Raw genomic sequence first — 10,461 nt, 5'->3', positions numbered from 1 at the left:
CCCCCTGCCCTGCGCAGATCCAGAGGCACAACCCCCCCACAACCCCTGTGCCCTCCCAAGGTGCACGCAGCAGCAGGAGCTGCCCCCACCCCTCCCTGCACCCCCCAGACAAGCCACTGCTCCATCCTGTACTCTGTCCTGGCTGGGCAGCGACTGCCCCAGCCCCATGCCTTCCCTCACCATGCGGGCCTTGATCTACCTCCCCATGACCCTTTCCCAGCCCCCAGCCCTTCCAGTACAACAGACTTACCAGCTCTCCACACTGTATCAGAAATCAGATCAGTATCAGCTGATATTCCTCCTTACAAATTGGCTGTTGTTACTGAACCCCAAAATCTATTGGTGCACCCCCAATTCCTGTACAACTCCTCTGACTTGTACCCCTGCTGCTGCACTGGAATCAACAAAAATGTTACCTGTATATCACAAATATTCATCTCTTGAGGGAAAAACTGCACGTTGGGAGGAAACACACAGCTCTTTGCCATTTCAATTTATTAAACTCTTTAAGAACAGTCTACTTAACAGAGATAATCACTAGAAGCTAATCTAATACTTTCTCCTTGACCCCATAAAACAAAACATACAAGATGGTCCCTCAGCTAAGCCCTCTCATAAAAGAGCAGGTCCCCCCAGCAAAAAAGACACACAATCACCACCAGCAACCCAATCTTCTGGAAGGAAAACTGCTGCCAGTCGTGCCTTACTGGCTTTGAGTGCTTCTATTAAGAGGACTTTTGCACAACTGGCCTCACGTATTTAAATTGTGAGTCTATCAACAAGATAATTTCTACCATTTCCTCTTTGAGCAGCTAGGGTTTAAGCTGCAAGGTTTAGGAAGTAAAATTCCCTCCCCCCCATTTGCCCAGACAGTGGACTAGAACCAAAGGAAGAAGAACTCAGGACAGTCACTAGACAGCTGATCTGCTAAAGATACAAGTTCTGTTATACTACAGCACAACCTAATTAAATCATTTAATTTCCCAAGCAATTAGTTTCTCCCTGTAAGTCTTCAGAAGGACTACTGGGGGTTCAAATGCCTATTGTCCTCAGTAACCAACTAGTTTTCATCCACTCTGAAGCAGTTACAAATTTTCCAGTTCTGCTGTTCCATTTTAAACTAACACTGCCAATTAAAAAAAAAAAAAAAACCACACCCCTATCAGAAAATCTTTTTATCTAGGCTAATCTATAGTCTCACTCTGCTGATGTAATGTACCAGCACCAGCTCCTGTTGTACAGAGCACCTAAAATTACTATAAATGAAAGTTTACGAAACAGCCAATATCTTTTTCATTTTTCCAGTATGTGCATTTGGCAATCTTTTAAAAATAGCCTGTTTCACTATCAGCTCTGCATAGAAAGTTCAGGCTCTAATCGTATAAACACAAGTAGGACTAATACATTAAAGCTAAACACAAGTAATAAGGTTTTATTTGTGTGGCTTTTTCTTGCTATACCTGAAAAAACGATATATTAAGAAAACAGGAAAACATGGTAACAAAGCCACATCAATTGTCAGGGGTGGGGAGGGGGAGAGTAGATGGGATAAATAATTTTAGATATTAAACCTATTTGTGAAACTAAGTTTCAAGATTCTGATAAAGGAAAAAAAGGGATAAGACATTAGTAATACCAAATGGAGATTTATTACCTGTCAACTGCACATGCTATTGTCAAAAGGCACAAAAGCTTCCCGCTATTACAAAGTAGCTTAAAGCTATAAATAAACCATTCCTTTTATTTTAAACACTGTTGATTAAGCTGTGACATAACTAGTGTCTCAAAACACTGTTTTAAATGCAAGACACTTTCAAAAATAAAAAAGTTCTGTTTAGTGAATCCAGGAGACACATTCCAAATAAAGCTAAGAGCACAAACATATCACTAGCCACAATACCAGTTACTTAAAGAAGACTTGCAAACTGGTTCTGCCCTGTCACAAAAGTCAGATTTTATTGACAGTTTTAACTGTGAAAGTATGCCGAATACTGGATAGGAACAATAAACTGATAAGTAATGTAACATGCTTTGGAAACAAGCTTGAAGTCCTTCAGGCTGAAGACTTACTCTGTACTTTAAGACAATCTACTACAGACTGCTAGAAAACCCAGGAGTGGTCCTATGAAGTGAGGAATATCTAACTGATATATAACCTCTTGTCAGCCATAACTCACACTAAGTTCTACAAAGGAGGTCAGCACCACCATCACCTGCACATTACTGAAAAGGAAACCAAGGAAAAAAGGGAAACTGCCTCACCCAAAGCCAGGGAACAGACCAGCAGCAGAACCAGAAACAGAACCCAAGTCCCCATGTACTGCTCTGTCCATTAAGACACAATGCCCTAACACATCTCTTTCTATAGAGTAATAGCCAAACCACAGGGAACAAAACAGGAGCCAAGGAGATGGTCAGTCAGCCATCTATTTTCCCAACATATTATGAAAGGAATTATCAAACCGGTTGAATCTTGTCTACCCCAAAATTTTGCATAACTACACAGATCCGAACTCTTTTAAAAACTGACCATGTAGAGAAGAAGCATTGCTCAACTTACAACTGTGCTGGACACCCACATTTGTTTACGAGACATAGGAAGATATCTGGCTTTTGATCATGTGTTTATCACCCTTCAGTGGCTATGAATTATTGCATATAAATTTAGTGGCCTGGACTACAGGTACTTATTGCATGCATCTTGCCAACTAGGTGAAGACAGCTCTTTCGTTACTTCTCTGAACACGAAACCAACAACCCTAGTCCCTCACTATTGATCCTGAAGGAATGTATGCATAACCAGACCTTGGGAAGCTGAATTTTGGTCTTGTCCTACAAGTTAGGGCTAAGTTCAAACTGAGCAGCTTCTCAATACATACAAACCTATTTATAAGATAGCTAGAAAATTAGTGACCTTGCTACCAAAAAGAATTTTCCAGTTCCTGTTTTGCTATCAGTTCTTTTTATCTGCATACGCTCAGGACACTGGGCCATGTAGAAAATAAATCCTTAGAGACACCACAGGTCAAATGGGATCACCTAATGTACCATTCAAGTTTTGTTCTCTTGAGAGTGAAACTAGGTCTACTAGAATTCCTACATTTTAAATTTCAACTCTGATACTGGCCCTGGACAAATTATATAACCTTTCTGGTTTGGGTTCTCTTTTCATTATATGGAAATATACATAACACATCTTGGACATTTGTACATATAAAGCAGGAGACAAGAGCTTCAGTGCTACATATCACTACCATAATTATCTTCATGCTTTGCAAGTTCTTAGGCTTGTAATAAAGAAATTGTATACCCCTCTCCCAAGCTACAGAAGTCAAGGCTGCATACAAAGTTATGGAGAACTTAAATGGTATTTTTCAGGGCATCTACTTGACTTAGGAGGATGCACCAATTCTTTAGAAGCAATAAAAAGAGCAAGACTGCCAAAGAGGAGAAAGAACAAGCAAGTTTCTTCTGGTCATGTGTAGCACTGCATCTCCCTTGGCTGGGATGATCTAGTTGGGGATGGTCCTGCTTTGAGCAGGCGGTTGGACTAGATCAGTGTTTCTCAACCTGTGGTTCACAACCCAAAAGTGGATTACAAACTTTAAAAATGGATTCTTTAAAAGGAGAAAAACGTGGGAAACTGTGGCTTTTCCCTTGCAAGCTGGCAAAGTTCCAAGATTGAAAGGTCACTTTCTTCACACACACACACCCCCCTTAATAATAACATTTAATCCTATCCTTCTCCCCTGTAGGCAAGAAGGGTTTCACATCTTCAGCCAGTTTCAATATGTTCATGCAATTGCCAGATGATCTTTGTAATCATCTTTTTCCTTACCTCCCACACCCAAACTCTTGAAAATGCAGGCACCCAGTCTTCAGTCACATAATTTAACCCATATCACCTAATCTTTATGAGACCTTAGGAGGGAACATCTCTTCCACAAGACCACCAGTATGTGGTTACAACCCAGGAGCAAACTCCATCAGGGCAGACACTGTCATCAACCTTTCCAAAGCAATGCGCTGAAATAACAGCTTAATTTGAGGTGACCCAGTGTTTCCAACCAGCCACCACAGCTTCTTACTGGTGCTGAATTGTGGCTAAAATCATGCTGCAAAATGCCCCTGCCACCAAAATGCTGCTGATATCTGGGCTCCACAGGCCAAACTAAATCACCCGGCAAGTCAGATCTGGCCTTCAGGCCAAGGGATACCAACACGCACTGTCTAGTGACTAAATTAAGTGCTTTGATTATCACGTTTATGAAAAAAAAATTGTTTTGCCGAGCAGCTGCAGGGAGGAACTAGGTTAAACACAAATCTAAGCTTGTAACATTTTTAGGCAGTACAGAGGATTTATATAAGCTACCTTAGCAGGGATAGCATGCTTCCCATGTTCAGTCAACAAAATACCTAACAAAATTCCAATGCTGTAAAAAACCTCTTTTATACAGAGGTAACTATATCCACTCGGTGATCATCCCTCATTGCAAAACAGATGTGTACACACATGCCAAAAAGACAGAGAAGGCAAAACTACACACCCTGTCATTTCTTGCTTTTATTCGCCCATTTAAGGTTATTTAAATGCAGTTGATGGAATTTAAAAATATAAATACCAGCTATCCTAGAGACCAGAACAGCTGCGAGTTCCGTGCATGTGTTGAAATGTAGGTTTTTGTGAACAAAAATCAACATTTGTCAGTGTGTATCCATTGCTTCATAGCAAAGGCGGCTTTTACTGTGTATTCCACTTCCCAGCCCTACCCTAATCATTATGCTCTGCAGTAAATAAAGGTTTTGGCTCTGTACAAACAGAATTTGTTTTACCATCATTCCCATTTCAAAAGGAAAGCATGTATCAAGATATGAAGAGAACTAGAAGACCAGAAATCACCAGGGCAACTAATACAGATGTCGGTCCTCCCATTCTGGGGCACAGCGCTACTGCAAGAGAGTACAAGCTTGACTCTAGAGCTTCTTCCTACAGATTCTTCCATTAAACAATGTTAGATTGTAACAACCAGAACAGTTAGGCAGATCACATGGTACTTAATGTAGTGCTTCTGTCTTGCTACATCCACCCTCAGGCAGCACAGTTCACCCACTGGTATAATGCTGTGATTGTGGGAACAAAAAGGAAACACAGATACTTGCATACCTGGCGATTCATTCAGCTACGTATTTCAAAAGGTAGCAATCCCTACATCAAATACAATATTCCGCAGTAAGTTGTAAAGAAGCAAAGGGCCAAAGTTATCCCTTGTTACTCCTCTGGTGTCAAAGTGACTCCCAGGGGGAACTATTACCCACAAACAGATTTTATGTGAACAATAAGTCAGGAGAGCAGTAATCCAAGACCTCCCCTTCTCTATATGTTTTTTCCAGAAACTGACAACCTGATAAACAGGGTATTAAATAACAGACTTCCACCTGCCTTTAAGGGGGCTATTTTGGAAGACTGCAAGCCAACTAATTCTCTTCTTCCAGCACAGATTCAGAATAGGCTATTTTTAGACTGCCTTAAATACTGCAGATGAAACATTCATTATGGCTTCACGTAACGCAGAACAGCTGGAAGCTGGCTTGTACATGCAACTCTCTTTGACTGCAGTGAAACAAAGTGACCAGTGAACTAACAGTAAGCTTATAAAGAGGAACTCTTATCTTCTGACCCTTCATTTTATTTATCACATTACATTATTTTTAAAAAAGAGAAAGTTTGCCTCTTTGCTACCTCTGTTAAATCCCTGAAGGTCACCTGTGTTTCTCCTTGTGAGGAACATAAAAAAGTTGGGCTGGAAAGGACCTCAAGAGGTCATCTAGTCCAGCCCTTTCTCAAGTCAGGGATGGTTTAGCCTAGGAGAATCCTGGCAAGTGTTTGTCCAACCTGCTCTTGAAAATTTCCAAATCCCACCCCACTCAGCCTTCTCTTCTCCCAAATAAACAACCCTAGTTCTTTCAGCCTTTCCTCATAAGTTGTTTCCCAAGCCTATCAATCATTTTTGTTGCTCCCTACTAAACAGACTCTTTCCAATCTGTCCACATCCTTTTTGAAGCATCAGGCCTGAAACTGGACACAGTACTCCACGTGAGTCCTCAACAGTGTTGGTGAGTTGCAATGATTTTTCAAAACATAACTGATTTATCTACATGATAAATCATCTAAACAGCACAACATACAATGATTTATCTAAACTTTCAAGACTATAAAGGTAATTGTTGGCAAACAACAAAAAAAATGTAAATTGAGCTCACAGTGTGTTTGATATAGAGAAAAAATTGAGTTATTTGTTCCCAAAGGAATGGTAAGCATATCACTCCTGCTACACTGTCCTTTACACTAAGAGAAAGGACAATGAGCCAAAAAACTTACTCTATCAAACATAAATCCACGAGCTATTGCTTTTTTATTTTATTTTTACTGAGATAAATAACCCATTTTCATCAGCCTTTTCATCTCAGAACCGTATTTCTAGTCTACTTTGCAATTCAAAGTCAGCTATACCTTCCTAGCATGTTATATACCAAAGCAATAATTTTGGGGTTTTGGATGCCAATACTTGAAGCATATTCAGTGCTCACTGTTGGGCACAATCAAATCTTGAACAAGATCTTCACCTTAGCTGAGGAATAGATGCTGCATTTGTCCAAGGCCCAGTCATGCCTGCGTTTGTCCTGGAGCAGAAAAGTTGCAGGATTCGTATGTGCACACATCACACTTCTAATCAGGGTTTAATAAGCAGCAGAATACACTGCCATTTGTTTGAGTTTTTTGCAGTGATTCAATAATGCAATCCTGGATAACTGTTCGGGCACACTTTGCAATTTCCTGGGACAAACTTAGCACTTAGGCCACAAACTTTTCTAGAGCCTGACCCAGGGCCAATGGACATGGATGTGCAAATGATTGGATTCTGTCCTCCCAAGATGTATGTGGCATCTGTTCATAGCCTTAGTTAAATAAAACAGAAGCCAAGAATATATGTTTTTTTTTCCCCATGAGACTGCTACCAACAGACAAAGACATCATAAAGGGCAGTTATGAAGTGTCATATCAGACATGTCTGTTCTTTTTTTTTTTTTTTTAAAAAAAAAGGAAAACAAGCACACTCTCTTAAAATTAACCGTTTCAATTACCGAGTAGAATAGTTAGTGCCTTTACTCCCTTTACTCCCCCCCTTGGACAGTGAATAGTTTGTGTCACCATGGTTATAGATAGTTACTTTATCAAACAAGTTTCTTTTTCTTATTCTTATACACTACTGCACCGCTACAAGATCAGAGGCTCCAAAATTGTATGGGGGGGCGGTTGCTCCACCTCCTTGCTCTTGGTTCATTCAATAGGATGCATGTGAAGATCTTGGTGATATACAAGAAACATCAGTTTTTAAGTAACATGCATTTCAGCAGAAATTTCAATGAACTGTTAATAGCTATGACTAAAGACCAACCAATTAATTTCAACAATAATTTAATGAAAAATGAAATTACAATTGTATCAGTCAGATTTAATTAAGGACTAAACAAATAAAAGCAATCTATATCTAAAGGAGTGAAAAGTTCTTTTTAAAAGTCAGTACAAGTCCATTATTTTTCATCCACAGTAACAGACCTGTAGATTTTCTGAACATGAGATGCAAGACTATTTTTACAAATACTGAATGTCCAAGATTTTCATGCACATGTTGGTACCTAGCCATGTTAAGCCAGCTCATGGCCCCTTTTTTACATAGTTGCAGAAAGCTTTAAGGAATTAGTTTCTTCATCCAATCATCACTACCTTAAACATGAGGCTTTCTAAAGATTTTTGGTAAGTTTTTACAACTGAATTCTTATTTTACACTTTCTTGTAACTATGACAATGGTGATCTACCACATTACATATTTTAGTACATGAACTAGGAGATAGCCAATTTTTCTCACTCTCCTAAAAAGGAGGAGATGGTGAGGAATGTAAATGCACTGCTTTCAAATTGCATCTCTCTGCTTTAATATATGCCTCTTCATTTCACTGGAACCCTCCCTACAACTACACACCCCAACACAGCTACACACCATTTTCACTAGCATTTTTACAACATGATGAAGTTAGCTTCAACTCACAAAAGTTAGTATGCATCTACTTCACTTAACGTATAAGATGCAAACCTGCTCTGCCTTCTACTTAATGCCAGACTAACCTGGCTAAGTCTCACTTTTACAACAATGAACCAGGGCCCAAGGCATGCAAACTGCTGAGCACACAAGGCAGCCAGCACTTTACAGGGCAGAGCAGACAGTTAACCTCTCATAAACCTGTTGTTAACACAACTTAAAGTGGCATGCATTTAGAGAAAGGCAGCATACAAAAAAGCCAAACATTGAGCAAGTTCTGGATTGCAAATACCACACGTTAAGCAATATCATACATTAAAATGATCCAAAGTCCAAGTGTGCTCCTTTTTACCATAACTAATCAGGTGAAATAACTATGACCAGATAGAGCGTTGAAAGTGGTTCTCAAGCTGTAGCAAATACAAAGGTTGAAGTAATAATACAGATATTGCCAATGTTGCTTGTGAACCGAGCTCTCTTAGAATCTCTCTCCTGAAACTATAAATTACTAACGATACAATATACTGCACTGTTTTGTTTTGCCAAGCCCCATCTGCCCTTATCTAAATGAGAACAGAAAGTTTGTTTCAGCTTGTTTGGTCACACACCTGTCATCCGTCCCCACCCCCAAGGGGTCCCCACCCCACTTGAAAAAGTTAACCCCTTCTCTCCCATCTTCTCCTCCTAGAGGAGGAATCAAGCTCAGGGATCACATCAAGCTGCTGCAGGCTACCAGCCAGGGGGCAGCAGTACCATGCAGTGCCCCAGAGTCGAGGCAGCACTGGCACAGCCAGTGCTATAGAAAGTCATCCCTAGCACCAGCCAGGCTTTGGGGGGGCTGACCTGCAGTGACAAGCAGGACAGGCACCCTGTGTGTAGCACACATGGCAGGCCGGAGGGGAAGGCAGAGTTGACGGGAGGGGAGAGACAGGTCCCAGAGCAGCAGAAAGAGCAGGGAGCAGAAAACAGAACAGTAGGTGTGGCAGGGAGCACAGGATGAGAGGCACCCAGAACATCAGATGGAGCTGGGAGAGGAAAACAGGGCTACAGGCTGGACAGGAAACATGAAAGGAAGCCAAAAGCAGAGCAGCAGGCCAAACGGGCAACATGAAGGAGGACCGAAAGCAGAGCAGCAGGACAGACAGAGGGGAGCCAAAAGCAGAGAAGGAGACTAGATAGGAAACAAAGACAGGAGCCAAAAGCAGAACAGGAGGCTAGATGGGAAACACAGAGGGGAGGTGAAAGCAGAGCAGCAGGCCAGACAGGAAACACGAAGAGGAGCCGAAAGCAGAGCAACAGATCAGTAGGGAGCACAGGGGAGGGGGCGAAAGCAGCGTAGCCCCTTCCCGGGCACCCAGGGCAGGGAGCGGCGCAGGGCTGGGGCTCGTCTGCAGCTCCACCCCGCACGGTGCCAGGCGCGGGCAGGAACGCGCGTGCGCCTGTCCCGAGTGACCCCCCCCCCACGGAGGACGGCGGCTATTAACCGTTAATTGCCGCTACAGCGTTCGATAGCACCCCTCCCGCCGCTCTCACCTGCGCCGCCGCCACAGCCGCCACCGCCACGCGGCCTGACGCTTGTTTACCAACTCGCCAGCCCCCGGCCGCAGCCCGGCCTCGCGCCCGGCCTCCCGGCCGCTCCCATTGGCCGCCGCCGCTGCCCCGCCCCGAGTCGGAACGCCGCGACTTAGCGCGAGGCCCTTCCGCAGCGCCCCCGCCCCGAGAAGAACGTGCAGCGCTCGTGCACCCCGCGTTTCCTCCAATCGGGGGAAGAGGCGGGGGGAAGCTCCACCAATGAGGAGGCGGTGCTGGCCGAGCGCCGCCCCCCCGGGGGTTTGCGCGGCCAAGTGGCTGCAAGGGGACGTGAGGCCCGTGCTGGGTGGGGGAAAGTAACCTGGGTGCTACGTGCGCAGGGGCAGCTCCGCGCCAGCTGCCGCCCCGCCCTGGAAAGCCTGGAGCCCGCCAGGAATTGGTGACAGACCTGCACAGGCACGTGGGACTGGCCCATGGGAGGAGGGCTGAGTGGCAGGTTTTGCTGGGGTTGCAAGCCCCTGACATAATAAGCTTTCCCATAAGGCCAAGGTCACACAGACCAGGAGCTGCCAAGCTTCCTTCCTATGGCTAAAGCCGTGGTGGATATTGTTCCCCCAGCTTAGCCTGTGCCCACCCTCCGCTGAGCACCCATCTGGCTGGGTGCTTCTGCAGGGGGGTTGGCCTGGCACCTGGTTTGTCACAAGTTGCACCAGGCCCCTGCCTACAAGACAGCAGGCTGCTACGGTGTCCTGTAGGGTAGGCCTCATGCAGCGGGAGTTGAACTACACACCTTTGTTTCCCTGCCCTGAATGATGCCACTTTATGGTTGCC

The 10,461-nt window shown here is 43.7% G+C and overlaps 1 protein-coding gene across 1 annotated transcript in view; it reads right to left on the bottom strand.

Moving 5' to 3' along the window:
• COQ8A (coenzyme Q8A) overlaps positions 1 to 9,716 on the bottom strand; it is a 64,252-nt gene extending 54,536 nt beyond the window's left edge. The window contains exon 1 of the mRNA XM_019549569.1: positions 9,638 to 9,716. The gene's annotated coding sequence lies outside the window, so the exon portion shown is untranslated. The remainder of the gene's footprint in view (positions 1 to 9,637) is intronic.
• Positions 9,717 to 10,461: the final 745 nt, after the last annotated feature.

This window comes from Crocodylus porosus, unplaced genomic scaffold (assembly GCF_001723895.1).
Source record: "Crocodylus porosus isolate Cpor-Errol unplaced genomic scaffold, CroPor_comp1, whole genome shotgun sequence".
Taxonomy (NCBI): Eukaryota; Metazoa; Chordata; order Crocodylia; family Crocodylidae; genus Crocodylus; species Crocodylus porosus.
This window is presented reverse-complemented; position numbering and strand designations above follow the sequence as displayed.